Source organism: Cucurbita pepo, chromosome 15 (assembly GCF_057944985.1).
Source record: "Cucurbita pepo subsp. pepo isolate OVF chromosome 15, ASM5794498v1, whole genome shotgun sequence".
NCBI classification, from domain to species: domain Eukaryota; kingdom Viridiplantae; phylum Streptophyta; class Magnoliopsida; order Cucurbitales; family Cucurbitaceae; genus Cucurbita; species Cucurbita pepo.
The window spans coordinates 5,248,829-5,265,047 of record NC_141812.1 but is presented as its reverse complement, the minus strand read 5'-3'; the positions used below and the strand labels follow the sequence as shown (position 1 = coordinate 5,265,047).

The window sequence follows — 16,219 nt, the reverse complement described above, 5'->3', positions numbered from 1 at the left end:
TTCTTAATCTTGCTTCTTGTAATCTATCCTTCGGGTACATGCACGTGATCAGTTGTTGGATTCATATCAAAAATAAACGCAGAATTGAGAACAAGATTGTTTATACTTGCAACATGGTATCAATCAGAGCCTAAAACCAAACCCTAACTCAATCGGTGAAGTCTGAATAACTGCCGACCTCTCTGTGCATTACCGTAAGTCCAATCGAGTCTCACAGCAACCACCACTTCCAAACCACTGTTTTTTTCGCCGCTTACCACAATTTTGATAAAGTTTCTCGCAAGTCCCAGGAATAAAGCCGCAAGTTGCAAGTCCGCGAACCCACCAATACTAGTCCATACACATCACTGTAACAAGCCCATCCATCCTTACCACTAGTGTATTACGGCAGCAAGCCCAACAAGCCAGCCCATCACCGTATAACTTTATCCATCCATTCCTACTACTGCCATAGTCCATCTCTTTCTTAGATTCTTAGTCCCACTACCGCCAATAATTCTATCCATCACAGATTCATAGTCCTCCCCAATTGCCAAAAGTCCATCAAGCCCATCTAAGCCAGCCCCAGTGATCCATACACAGTCGATCCATGCATAGCGTATATACTTGGGTGACCCAGTCGCATATCCAGTAGCTCCAGATCGATACCCCAACCACGTGATCGAGACCTATACACCCCACCCCTTCGTATGGTTACAGGTCCTCCAGTCCTTGTTTGTTGCAGCGCATTAGTAGGTGATCCAAGACCAGAGATAAAAGAGGCAGCGGATTCATATACTGACCTTAGTGATATAGATCGAGACCTAGTTAGAGAACGAGACTTGTTAGTGAGGTCCATATCGGTAATAGAAAGACCTGCCACAAAAACATTCGGAGCGGAAGTCGACCCTTCCCCCGCCATAATAGGACCACCTAGCTTCGCAGCATCAGTCTCGTAGTAGCACATATCTTTATTTAGTGATCGTTATAGGGATAATGAAACCAATGATAGAGTTGACCTAGCCTAGCGACATCCATCCCTTGTCTCCGACCGTAAGATAGAGACTACTGAATGCGCAACTTCAACATTTCCTGGGGTAGGCCTTTTTTTCAAAACCCCCTTCGGAAAACGCATTGGCTTTCACTCGACAGGATCCAAACAAGCAAAAAATACACGTTACAGACGAAAGGTAGATGTTCTGTGGCGAATAAAGAGAGTGCAAGCTATGCCAAAGAAGGTGTTCATGCCTGAAGTTTCTCATCAAGTATAAGGTTCGGCTTAAAGCCATTGGTATGCGGGTGACTTACATGGGGTTTTGACCTAAGAGCCTATTCATGGTATATCGAAGACTTTTCATCGTAGTTCAGAAAGTTAGAAACTTTGATCTCACCCCTTTTTTCCTATTCTTCTGTTTTTGTTTTGTCGATCTTGTTGTTGAAGCCGAATCCTCTCCAACAGGAGGAAATTGATGCAGTCCATACACAACCTAAAAGAAAAAAAACTCTAACTAAATAGAAGAGGAAAAACAGCAGAAAGATGGAGTTCCAAAAGGGTGGTTGGTTTACCTTTTCATTTTAGTCAGATTTGAAGTAACCCAGTCGATAGAAGATATTAATGCTTAATTGGTTGGATCAATAAGCAAACTCATTTTCTTGAATTGCTAGTTGGCCTCCACTACCTCTTGAGTAAATAGGTGGTCTTTCTTCTTTCTTTAGGGAAAACTATTCCTTAAGATACTCCTCATCTCGATAGTTCCTCTTGCTTCTTGTAGTTCAACCTTTCTAGAGTAAAGGCCCCGTAGAAGATCATAAAAAGGCCTTGAATCAGCTTCGAGATTTTGGTCTCCTTTCTCTTTCAACATATACTAGAATATGGTTAGCTCTTTACTCGTTAGATGGGTTAGCTTTATGGACTTGTTTGTTCTTCCTCGGAGTAATTAATTGGTTGGGTTGGGTTCATCTCTTTCTCTAAAGGTCTTTTCAAGTGCACAATCTTACAAGACTACAAAAGTCTCAGCAAGGAAGATTTTGGGCCCCAACTGATATGAACCAAGAGACATCAATCATACAATGTACTTCAATGAAGATCTGAAGAAAATATTGTTGAAATTATCAAAAGATGTTTCAATTCATGCCACATTGAAGAAGAATGAAGTTTGATTGTTACAAATTTTGGGTGGGTTACAGTTTAGAGTAATTTAGAGTCATTGTATTTTAAGACATTTTATTTACTTTAGGTTACATTTACATAATGGCTAATTATGGTCATTAAGTATGAATGTTACAACTTTTGGAATGCCTTTAATAGTTTCATTTTGAGGCTATATAAAGCCATGTATGTTGTATTTGTAAAGTAGACTTAGAAAATATATTAAAAGAAGCATTTGTGATTTTATTTAAAAAAAAAAAAAAAAAAAGAAACATATATCCGATCTTGAGCCTGAAGCTAAGTTTCTTTGCAATTCTATGTAGTTTAGGTTGCATGTAGAATCATTCAAGCTCGACATGATCAATCTTGCTTGTGGAGTGATTCGAATCTAAAACAAGTGTTTGAGATATTTGATCAACAAGAATCATTCAAGCTAGACATGATCGATCTTGCTTGTAGGGTGATTCGAATCTCAATCAAGTGTTTTTCTTGCCTTGAGATATTCGATCAATAAGGTAATCCGAATCTTTATTCCCCTTGTAGTTGATTCTTTATCTTATCATTTGGTATCAGAGCTTCAGGCTCAAGATCGGATATATGTTTCCTTTGCATTTTTTTTTCCAATTTGATTTTTGTTTACTTTCATGTTTTTAGATTTTAATCGACCCAGAGTTCAAAATTCAATCTTTGCTCTATTCAAAATTGAGAGCTTCATTTGTGTAAATGAGTGCAAACAGAGTGGCCTAAAAAAAATCCTTGAGTGTATACACATGAGAGATTGTTGTGAGGGCCTTTGTATTTTCATATCTTATGTTTTGCAGCAAAGTTTCACAAATAGATTCGAGGACGAATCCTCTTGAAGAAGTGGAGAATGATATGAACCAAGAGACATCATTCATACAATATACTTCAATGAAGATGTGAAGAAAATGGGTTAGCTTCGAGATTTTGGTCTCCTTTCTCTTTCAACATATACTAGAATATGGTTAGCTCTTTACTCGTTAGATGGGTTAGCTTTATGGACTTGTTTGTTCTTCCTCGGAGTAATTAATTGGTTGGGTTGGGTTCATCTCTTTCTCTAAAGGTCTTTTCAAGTGCACAATCTTACAAGACTACAAAAGTCTCAGCAAGGAAGATTTTGGGCCCCAACTGATATGAACCAAGAGACATCAATCATACAATGTACTTCAATGAAGATCTGAAGAAAATATTGTTGAAATTATCAAAAGATGTTTCAATTCATGCCACATTGAAGAAGAATGAAGTTTGATTGTTACAAATTTTGGGTGGGTTACAGTTTAGAGTAATTTAGAGTCATTGTATTTTAAGACATTTTATTTACTTTAGGTTACATTTACATAATGGCTAATTATGGTCATTAAGTATGAATGTTACAACTTTTGGAATGCCTTTAATAGTTTCATTTTGAGGCTATATAAAGCCATGTATGTTGTATTTGTAAAGTAGACTTAGAAAATATATTAAAAGAAGCATTTGTGATTTTATTTAAAAAAAAAAAAAAAAAAAAGAAACATATATCCGATCTTGAGCCTGAAGCTAAGTTTCTTTGCAATTCTATGTAGTTTAGGTTGCATGTAGAATCATTCAAGCTCGACATGATCAATCTTGCTTGTGGAGTGATTCGAATCTAAAACAAGTGTTTGAGATATTTGATCAACAAGAATCATTCAAGCTAGACATGATCGATCTTGACCGTGTCCGAGCTTCCCAAGCTCTATGCTGTTGGGGAACTCTGCTTCAGTCTGACCCCCTTCTTGATTGACTATATTTGGGTCTTTGGAGTACTTTGGGATTATATTCTGCGCCGAGGATTTGTGCTTGTGGGCTAGGGTGAATATAGCTGACCAGTGGATCTGGTGGTCGACAATCGTTCGTACTTGGTAAAGGTTGTCGCAACACCTGTAGTAGGACAGAAGACTGATTGCGATGCCCGCGGACCAATTTACGATGTCTCCGTCGCTGACGTTCGTCAAGCAGGCCACGTGGATTGGCCAGGGTCTTCTTCGGCTAATGATACCTCGATCCCGAAGCCTTCGGAGTATCTTTTTGATAGGCGCCTCGAGATGTATGGGGAATTCGCTGCTGATAGATCCCGCCCAGTGTCCTCCTCTTTCCCCCGCCGCCTTCCGACCCGCAGGAGTATACAATGACAACTTCCCGTCACTCATGCCCGATCGTGAAACTGCCTGTTGAACGTCCGATGGGGCCTTGCTCCGACCTGAGCTATGCAACAACGAGATCCCCCTTGATCTTTGCCGGATGTGCATGACGGTCCCCCATAATACGCTCACTTGGGGACGGATTACTCCAGCTGTTCCAAGAGTCTTTGCTAGTTGAACCTTGTCCAGTAGACTCCCTCTTTGGCTTATCCCCTTCGTCAGCTCTTTTATCGGGATATTATTACCTAGGTTCGTCAAGTTTGAATGGATGGCGTAGCGTAGGTGGCAAGCAGTTATATGGATACGGTGCTTTACCCGTAGACGCTTCTCGAGCTCTCGCAAGAATTGTATGGGAGTCGTCCTCAGAGGGACTTCTCGAATGACGGTACCAGGGAATTCTACCGTACTCCGTGCAGCTATTATTGTTGTTCCTGCAAAGCCTACCCAAAGGTTTAGGCCGGATTGTAGGAAGTGGGTGATACATTTTTGTATTTTTATGAGAAGCTCTACGGCACCCACGATTCCCAGTAGTAAGTCGTCGGCATATCGCGCGTAAGAAATCCTTATTAAGTAATGGGGTTTTAAGGGGGCCAGCTTAGGGGCCAGGCATCTCTCTGACCTGATAACTAGTCTCGCCTCCTCGCCCAGCTCTATCATCAGTCCTTTCTTTTGTAATACTTATCAGGTTCTCTTATGGCCAATTTCTTATTACAACGTTCTCGACCATAGAATTCGTCCTGAGGGGTCAACCCGGTGGCTTCTATGAGGAAGGCGGCGCAAAGGAGGCTCGAGAGCTTGTTAAGGAAGGCGGCAAGGGCCGTGGGTAAACCGAAAGGCGTTTTCTGGTCTCCCCTGAGCCGTGTGGTGCTTGTGTGTGGGGTGTGCCACGATGAAACAAGGGAATGAAAGGCCGCTTTGCGTTGGAAGCTCTTTACCCTCCCCATAATGAGGACTCTGTAGTCTTGGGGAGCGTTGAAGCTTGCTTCTTCTCCCGAGTTTGATTGGTCATCACCTGTCCTTAATAGAACCGATCTGATTCTCTGAACAATCAGAATTTCGTACTTCTGTTGGATCCTCCCTATCTCCTGATCGAGCTTGTGTAGGTAGATGTTGCCTGGTAGGGCCGATAGTTGTACACTGTGTGGGACGGAGTAGTCAGGGCCCTTCTCACCTCCTACGAGTCGTCTGCCGGAAAAGACTTGATGAATGGAGTAAGAGAACTTGGGATCGTCGATCTCTTCCTTCAAGATTGAGATGAGTCGATGTCGGTCGATGGTGTGAAAACACTTCCTGATGTCGAATTCCAAAAACCAGCAAGAGGTTCCCCACTCTTCTTTGATCCGTCTTAGGGCCGAGTGGCGGCCTCGCCCCGAGTGGAAGTGCGATGTGTCTGGAAACTCGGGATCGTAAATGGATTCGAGTACCATTCTGATCGCCTCTTTCATGATCTTTTCTATAGGTCGAACTAGTGTGAGCGGTCTAAACTTCGACCCTTCTTTCTTTCTTCATATTGTAGGAGCAAAGCCCCTCTTTTTGGTTCTTGAGAATTGATAAGATAAGGAATCAACTACAAGGGGAATAAGATTCGGATTACCTTGTTGATCGAATATCTCAAGACAAAAACATTGTTTGAGATTCGAATCACTCCACAAGCAAGATCGATCACGTCTAGCTTGAATGATTCTTGTTGATCAAATATCTCAATGCAAGAACACTTGATTGAGATTCGAATCACTCCACAAGCAAGATTGATCATATCGAGCTTGAATGATTCTACATGCAACCTAAACTACATAGAGTTGCAAAGAAACTTAGCCATTGGCTAAAGAAAAGCACAAACGCTTCTTTCTATATTTTCCAAGTCTGATTAAAAATACAACATACATGGCTTTATATAGCCTCAAAATGAAACTATTAAAGGCATACCAAAAGTTGTAACATTCATACTTAATGACCATAATTAGCCATTATGTAAATGTAACCTAAATTAAATAAAAAATCTTAAAATACAATAACTCTAAATTACTCTAAATTGTAACCCACCCAAAATTTGCAACAATCAAACTTCATTTCTTCTTCAATGTAGCATGAATTGAAACATCTTTTGATAATTTTGACAACCTTTTCTTCACATCTTCATTGAAGTATATTGTATGATTGATGTCTCTTGGTTCATATCAAGAATGGTCTCCACCTCTCCCAGGACCAGAATGATTATCCCTGCCCGATGGGTCTACATCCATCCCTGAATGTCGTCGGGTACTGTTCACTTCCCCGCCATTCTTGTAACCGTCACCTGTGATCCGCGCAAGTGTGTCCGCACCCCCCTGAGTGGACGAGAAAGAAAGGAGATTTATCGGAGCAACCCCCCAGGTTCCAGACCCAGGAGTCAACTTTCCCGTATGAGCATTCGGTACATGTATCAGTCCGTGGAAGAGTGAAAGGGTCACCACTATCAGGATCTCCCCCCTAATCTTAGATAGGTCGTCTGAGGGTTCGCCGCGGTTCATTGCTGTGCTTACACACTAGGCTACCCTTCTCCAAAAGCTCCGTGGGACCACCTACCACTAGTCTTCGGCTGGAGGGGTTTATTGCACAAAAACGCCGGGACGCAGGCCCCAGAAGAGGGAAGCCCAACGAATCTCGGATGCAAAGCCCCGCACCTCATTAAGATCATATTGGCATACTCTCCCAAAAAAAGCAGAGCAGACCCCATTGAAGACGAGAGTGAGGTACAACAAGGCCATTTCTGTCCACCGCCCTTCTCACAGAGCCGTACGTGGACGTTACCACTCATACAGCTCCCAGCCAGCAAGCAGTTAGCCTTCCTCTACAAAGAATGGAAGTGTAAATGAATCGACATCAAATAGAGGAATTCGCCTTTTCTTTTCAGCAAGCCACATCTCAGATACAGGGCATCCCTTTCACAAAAACCTATGGATCCACCCCAGCACCTTGTGATCTTTGAGAAAGAAGATCATTACGAGCCCTCTCCCTATCGGTAAAGCAGCTTCATTCCTCTCCGGTCCATAATCTTTTATCTTTTCTTTCCTCTCCATCAATGTTTTTGTAGATTGAGAAAATTCCATGGTGGATCAGGACGAGAATGAATTCGGGAATCTAGGCAGGACATACTCATCCTGGAGCTTCCGCTCTCCTCTGGGGAAGAGTTTATATATATATCTCAAGAGGTGAGGAGAGGCAATGGAATTCTGAGACCGACAATGAATAGGTTCAGGCATAGGTTCAGGCAATGGAATTGTGAGACGAGAAGAGGGTAGCCCCCTGACTGATTTCACGGAATCTGAGGAAGACCCTGAACAAGAAGAAGCAGCTCTCGATGTGAGATCCTCAGGAAAAGAAAGAAGAGGAATTAAATGCCCCAGAGCAGCAGCCCACAGATAAGCCTTAAAAAACACACACACCACACCTCTTTTTCACTAATAAAGCCGGACACAAACAAAAGAAAGAAGAAAAGGGCCATGATGATGATCCTATCTGAGTTTTCGACCCGATTGATGCGCTCCTAGCTCGCTTACATACCAGAACAAAGAAAAAGAATCTCTAGATTACTTTGATCAGAGAATCCTTGGTTTGACCGACGGACTACGTGGGAAATACGAGATCTAGGCAAGCCGCTACTTTCCCCTTGCCCTTGAACGATAGAAGAACTACTGAGATTCTCTTAGATAGCGGTCGCATCTATGGTCAATCAATACAATAGGTCTGCGTATCTATTCTTCTATACTACAAGAAATCGCCATCTCGTAGTACCACCACGACACCGATTCAAGTTCTTTTTCCGAGCCCCCCACCCATGCCGGCCGTGACTTCGACTTTGAGTATGATGAATGAGTGGAAAGATCTTTATAGAAGTTCCCTGTCCGATCCAACCAAAGAGTTAGTATCTCAAAAATCAATCATATATATATGGAGAACTAACAGCGAGTTTTCTCAGAAAAGACTTCCCCCTATCCGACGCGAGTGACTAAGCGCGAGACGAGTCATAACGCGCGAATCGACTACAACTAATCTATAAAGAACTCTTTTTTTTTCGGTCTATTTGCATCAGGCTTTTACCGTACTAGCTAGTAAGAAGGTCCGAAAGGGGACGAAACCTGTCTAAGATCCTGTGTGCCGGCTTAGTAGCGCGTAAACAGAAGACGTAGCCTAAGCTACACTCAATATTCAACCAACCTATGATCGATCCATTTATTCTTTCAACTTACTATCAATCAACCATGTCTTAGGTTCTCGTTGCGGGAGATCTTGGAACGTGCCCTGTGAATGCGCATACAAATAGGGTCACTGATATGAACCAAGAGACATCAATCATGCAATATGCTTCAATGAAGATGTGAAAAAAATATCGTTGAAATTATCAAAAGATATTTCAATTCATGCCACATTGAAGAAGAATGAAGTTTCATGTGATAAATTTTGGGTGGATTACAATTTAGAGTTGTTGTATTTCATTAATGTAGTTTAAGAGTTTTTATACTTTAGGTTACAATTACATAATGATTAATTCTGGCCATTAAGTATGAATGTTACAACTCTTGGAATGCCTTTAATAGTTTCATTTTGAGGTTATATAAAGTCATGTATGTTGTATTTGTAAGAAGACTTGGAAAATATAGAAAGAAGCATTTGTACTTTTCTTTAGCCAATGGCTAAGTTTCTTTGCAATTCTATGTAGTTTAGATTGCATGTAGAATCATTCAAGCTCGACATGATCAATCTTGCTTGTGGAGTGATTCGAATCTCAATCAAGTGTTCTTGCGTTGAGATATTTGATCAACAAGAATCATTGATAAGATAAGGAATCAACTACAAGGAGGGTAAGATTTGGATTACCTTGTTAATCGAATATCTCAAGACAAGAACATTGTTTGAGATTCGTATCACTCCACAAGCAAGATTGATCATGTCTAGCTTGAATGATTCTTGTTGATCAAATATCTCAAGACAAGAACACTTGATTGAGATTCGAATCACTCCACAAGCAAGATTGATCATGTCGAGCTTGAATGATTCTACATGCAATCTGAACTACATAAATTGCAAAGAAACTTAGTTATTGGCTAAAGAAAAGCACAAATACAAATACAACATATGATAAGATAAGGAATCAACTACAAGGGGAATAAGATTCAGATTACCTTGTTGATCGAATATCTCAAGGCAAGAACACTTGATTGAGATTCGAATCACTCCACAAGCAAGATCGATCATGTCTAGCTTGAATGACTCTTATTGATCAAATATCTCAAACACTTGTTTGAGATTCGAATCACTCCACAAGCAAGATTGATCATGTCGAGCTTGAATGATTCTACATGCAATCTAAACTACATAGAATTGCAAATAAACTTAGCCATTGGCTAAAGAAAAGCACAAATGCTTCTTTCTATATATTTTCCAAGTCCCCCTTACAAATACAACATACATGGCTTTATATAGCCTCAAAATGAAACTATTAAAGGCATTCCAAAAGTTGTAACATTCACACTTTATGGCCATAATTAGCCATTATGTAAATGTAACCGAAATGAAATAAAAAGTCTTAAAATACAATAACTCTAAATTACTCTAAATTATAACCCACCCAAAATTTACAACAATCAAACTTTATTCTTCTTCAATGTAGCATGAATTGAAACATATTTTGATAATTTTGACAACCTTTTCTTCACATCTTCATTGAAGTATATTGTATGATTGATGTCTCTCAGTTCATATCAACATACATGGCTTTATATAGCCTCAAAATGAAACCATTAGAGGCATTCCAAGAGTTGCCCAAAATTTATAACAATCAAACTTCATTCCTCTTCAATGTGGCATGAATTGCTTGATAATTTTGACAACATGTTCTTCAGATCTTCATTGAAGTATATTGTATGATTGATGTCTCTTGGTTCATATCAATCATTCAAGCTAGACATGATCGATCTTGCTTGTGGAGTGATTCGAATCTCAAACAAGTGTTGAGCCTTGAGACATTCGATCAACAACGTAATCCGAATCTTTTTTCCCTTGTATTGATTCCTTATCTTATCATTTGGTATCAGAGCTTCAGGCTCAAGATCGGATATGATAAGAATCACTGTGTTCCAAAAGATTCAAAAAACTATGTTAACAACAGAACTCAAACTTGCGCACAAAGAGCTCAATTGATTCCAAGTCTGCCGCATTAGCCACTCAAGCACATCAACATTTGTTAAAAAAAACTATGTTTAATTTGATCAATTATGTAAAAGTCAAATGGTCAATTTGACTTATTCTTTGTGGAGATTAAAGGGGATCGGGAATAAATCCCGTCCACAAACATCTCGAATAAATCCCGTCCACAAACGTCTTTTGTCGGGAGACTATAAATACCCACAATATGTTATGTAAAAAACAGATTCGTGGATGAATGTAATTCAGATCTCAAATTGAGACGTTTCCCTTAGAAATCCGAGCATCATATTTGCCATTTCTAAGTTTCAAGCAATTCTTGTAGTAGAATTGCACCCGAGCCATTCAATCAAGCCTTGATCAAGTTAGATTGTGGAGTGACTCAATTTAGAACAAGGTTTCCAAATCTTGCTTCTAGATCTTCGATCGTAAGAGGTAATCTAATTCTAGCCTTATCTGTTGGTTGATCCAAATTTCGTATAAGGAGGTGTTAATTACTTTGATTCAAGGGTTCTTGCTTCAACATAAGCTTGGATCGTTGGGCTGAGGATTAGTTGCCTTATCAGTTTGGTATCAGAGCCTAGGTTTACATCTTTGTGGCCAACTCTAGAATTGATTTTATCTTTAATTTCCGCTATTGTTTATCGTCTCTTTAAATCAGTCATTTATTTTCTTACTGTCATTTCCAACGTTCTTCATTATCTTTCTACTTTGTTCTTAGTGTCCTGTTAAATATCATATTTAGTTCTTGAAAGAAAAAAAAATCCGTATCATATTGTTCTTAATAAATCCTTAACATTAGACCATTTGCATGTTTATTTGAAGATCAAATAAATTTCAATTCTCATTTTTCCCTAAAGCATATAAATCTATAATTATTGTGTTCGATCTTCATGACCATTCTCTTTGGAATTCTTTTTTTTTCAGTGTGCAATTATATCCAAAAATATCTTTGTCCCTTATTTATTTGTTCATTTCTTGTTTTATTTTGTTGTTACTACGTAATTACTTGTCTTGATTGTCTTGAATAGCTCGCTACTATCTGAATTGCTTTATCCATATTACCTACCTTGATCAGAAATTAGTCACTTTCCCAAATAGCCTACTTTTGTGTGTTAAACACGAGTGTTCCTGAGTGATATGAACGAAGAGACATTAATCATACAATATACTTCAATGAAGATGTGAAGAAAAGGTTGTCAAAATTATCAAAAGATGTTTCAATTCATGCTACATTGAAGAAGAATGAAGTTTGATTGTTGTAAATTTTGGGTGGGTTACAATTTAGAATAATTTAGAGTTATTGTATTTTAAGACTTTATTTACTTTAGGTTACATTTACATAATGGCTAATTATGGTCATTAAGTATGAATGTTACAACTTTTGGTATGCTTTTAATAGTTTCATTTTGAGGCTATATAAAGCCATGTATGTTGTATTTGTAAGCAGACTTGGAAAATATATTAAAAGAAGCATTTGTGCTTTTCTTTAGCCAATGGCTAAGTTTCTTTGCAATTCTATGTAGTTTAGATTAGATGGAGAATCATTCAAGCTCGACATGATCAATCTTGCTTGTGGAGTGATTCGAATCTCAAACAAGTGTTTGAGATATTTGATCAACAAGAGTCATTCAAGCTAGACATGATCGATCTTGCTTGTGGAGTGATTCGAATCTCAATCAAGTGTTCTTGCCTTGAGATATTCGATCAACAAGGTAATTCGAATCTTATTCCCCTTTTAGTTGATTCCTTATCTTATCACTGAGTGTAAAATCAGTGAGTTGAGTGTGTGAGGTCCTAAGCATATAAAACTACTGTTTGTACAATCATGAACCAAGACGAGAAAATGGAGGGGAGATCAATGATCTAGTTGAAGAAGTCCAGAAGAATGAGGAGTAACTAGAAGATGGTATTCATTTGGCACTTATTACAAGAAGACTTCTTAAAACTCAAGTTACAGAGAATGATGTTGATGATCAAAGAGACAACCTATTTCACACGCGGTGTTTAGTCAAGGGGACTGCTTGTAGTCTTATCATTGATAGTGGAAGTTGCACCAATGTAGTAAGTACTATGTTGATCAAAAGGTTGCAAATTCCAACTCAAGATCATCCTAAAACTTACAAGCTCCAATGGCTCAATGATAGTGGAACAATGAAGGTAATTTCCCAAGCTTTAATATCTTTTACTTTAGGAAAATATAAAGATGAAGTTCTTTGTGATGTATTACCAATGCAAGCTGGAGATATATTGCTTGGCCGACCATGGCAATTTGACAGGAGGGTTATGTATGATGGCTATTTGAATAGGTATTCTTTTGTAAAAGATGGTAGAAAAACCACTCTTGTACCTTTGAGTTCTGCAAATGTATTTGCTGATCAATTAAAGTTGGAGGAAAGAAAGAAAGAGTTTGAGGAAAGAGAGTTAAAAGAAAAACAAGAGTTGCGTGAAAAAATTGAGAAAAATCAAAGAGAAAAAAAGAAGAATGAAAAAAGAGATGAAATTGAAGAAAAAAGGAAGAGAGAGTTATTTGGCTACAGTTTGAGAGGGGAGAAGGTTTTCACAAAAATCGATCTTTGTACTTATGTACAATGGAGGATTTTTGGTCTCTAACTATAACAACTTGGCTTTGCCTAGTGTTTTTCAATCTCTTTTACAGGAATTTGAAGACATGTTTCAAGATAAAGAAATACCTCACATTAGAGGTACTGAACATAAAATAGACTTCATTCCAAGGACTGTCATTCCTTATAAGCCAGCTTATCGGGTCAATCCAACCGGGACAAAAGAAATTCAAAGGAAAGTGGAGGAGCTCATGGAGAAGGGCTATATACGAGAAAGTTTGAGTCCATATTCTATACGAGACTTATTGATGCCAAAGAAAGATGAAACTTGGCACATATGCATGGATAATAGAGTCATCAACAAAATCACGGTAAAGTATCGACATCTTATTCCTAGGTTAGACGATATGCTAGATTTATTGCATGATTCGTGTCTATTTATAAAAATTATTTTTGAAATCTGGATTTCATCAAATTATAATGCACGTAGTAGATGCATGGAAAACAACTTTCAGTATTAAGTTTGGATTGTATGAATGGCTTGTTATGCCAAACATGTTGTTGTTTATATTGATGATATTATAATTTATTTGAAGATTTTGCTTGAGCATGTGGAGCATGTTAAATTAGTTTTGATTACACATAGAAAAGAAAATTTTAATTTTAATAAGGGTAGTTTTTGCATGGAAAAAATTCACTCTATTGGCTTCATAGTTGATAAAAGTAGAATAGCATTAGAGAGAGACAAAGTTAAATTCATTATGGATTTGCCAACACTAAAGAGTGCACGTAAAGTTCGGAGTTTTCATGAGTTAGCTAACCTCTATAAGAGATTTATAAATGATTTTAGAACCATAACTGAACTATTGAATGACTTAGTGAAAAAGAATGTTGTTTTTAAATGGGGAGGAATGCAAGAGAATGCATTCAATTTGCTTAGGAACAAATTAAACAATGCATCATTATTTGTTTTGCCTAGCTTTTATAAAACTGATAAGCGTCTACAATGCTGGAATTTGCAAAGCTAGAGGTCCTTCTAGAATCCTTGTAAAACGTTCACAGAGAAAGCTAACTTAACAGATTGATTCCAACCAAGAGTTGGTTAGAAGATGAATGACTCTTAGATCGAACTTGGAATCTATGATGGTCACTCTTAGATACCAAGACAATTCACTCCAGAATTAGCTTGATCAAAACTAATTCAATGAATCGGTTTAAACATCAAACCTAAAGCAAGGTTTGAAAAAGAATAACACCAAAAGGGTATCAAGAAAACACAAAAGGTTTTTTCTGTATTCAACAAAATCCCCAAACATGAATATTACATGCCTTTATAAATAGGCCTAAAAGGTAATCCTAACATAATAAGGTTCAGCCACCAACTACAGATCACTAATAAATGCTATTAAATACAAATTGAAGAAAATAAGGCATTCATACAAACTATTAATAAATGCTATTAAATATAAATTGAAGCAAATAATGCATTAATAAATTTCCTTAATTGGTAATTCAACTACCAAAGGCAAGTCTTCTAATTACTTTCCATAAATTTCCTTAATTGGTAATTAAACTACCAAAGGCAGTCTTCTAATTACTTTCCAATATCAGCCACTCCATTATTTTCTTGATTTGATTCTTGAATCTTCTTTGTATTACTTCTTGTAATTGCTCGTTCGAGTACATGGACGTGATCAGTTGTTGGATTCATATAAAAAACTTTTGAAATTGGATGTGATGCATGTGGTTTGGTCATCAGTGTTGTTTTAATTCAAGATGAAAAGCCGTTAGTGTATTTTAGTGAAAAACTAAATGGGGCAACATTGAAATACCCTACCTATGATAAAGAATTGGTTGTAGTTCATATATGGCATGTGCCGCAACGCTACTTATGGCCTAGAGAATTTGTGGTCCACTTTGATCATGAAAACTTGAAGTATGTGAAGGGTCAAAGCAAACTGAACCGTAGACATGCAACGTGGGTGGAATTTATTGAAACATTTTCGTATGTCATCAAGTTTGCAAGGTAAGGATAATACAGTAGCTCATGTGTTATCTAAAAGGTATGATCTCTTTACTTCTCTTATTGCAAAAATTCTTGGAGTTGAGCATATTATTGAATTATATAGAGATGACCAAGACTTTAGAACTATTTATGCATCTTGTCTTGCAAAAAAAGTGATGGATGATTATTATGTGTTTCATAAATTTTTAATTACTAAGAGTATGCTTTGTATTCCTAAATGCACTATAAAAGACTTGTTTTTTAGAGAAGCATATGCTGGTGCCTTAATGGGACATCTTAGGATTAATAAAGTTTATAAGATGTTGTATAAACACTTTTGTTGGCAGAAGATGAAGCATGTGGCATATAGATTTATGGATGATGCAAAGCATAGTTTATGGATTTAATACACTTTATTTGCTTCCTATTCCTACTAATTTCCTTCTAATATTTTTGTGAGTGAAGCATGCAGATTTGATCAAAACATTTCAAAAGAGGTGACGGAAAGAAGGTGATGATTTTTTCTGATTCGAGGACGAATCCTTCTGAAGAGGGGGAAGATGATAAGAATCACGGTGTTTCAAAAGATTCAAAAAACTATGTCAACAACAGAACTCGAATTTGCGCACAGAGAGCTCAAACCCAAGCATAGTTTATGGATTTAATACACTTTATTTGCTTCCTATTCCTACTAATTTCCTTCTAATATTTTTGTGAGTGAAGCATGCAGATTTGATCAAAACATTTCAAAAGAGGTGACGGAAAGAAGGTGAGGATTTTTTCTGATTCGAGGACGAATCCTTCTGGATCTGATATACACTATTTGATTCTCTACAATTCTCGAACACATGATCTTATAATACTTATATGTTACACCCCATATCCAGGATTTGAAACCAAAATCAACACTTGCATGTCCCGACATTTCCCTACGAGATTATCATGTTACTTATTTCTCACTTCTAAAAGTGAAAAACTATCTGATATATCAACATGAGTCCTTTCCTTCTGAAGAGGGGGAAGATGATAAGAATCACGGTGTTCCAAAAGATTCAAAAAACTATGTCAACAACAGAACTCGAACTTGCGCACAAAGAGCTCAATTGATTCCAAGTCTATCGCATTAGCCACTCAAGCACATCAACATTTGTTAAAAAAA

General features: G+C 37.8%; 2 pseudogenes; one reads left to right on the top strand and one right to left on the bottom strand.

Moving 5' to 3' along the window:
- Nucleotides 1-3,816: 3,816 nt before the first annotated feature.
- Nucleotides 3,817-5,826, bottom strand: LOC147789194 (uncharacterized; annotated as a pseudogene).
- Nucleotides 5,827-6,508: 682 nt separating this feature from the next.
- Nucleotides 6,509-7,540, top strand: LOC147789193 (uncharacterized; annotated as a pseudogene).
- Nucleotides 7,541-16,219: the final 8,679 nt, after the last annotated feature.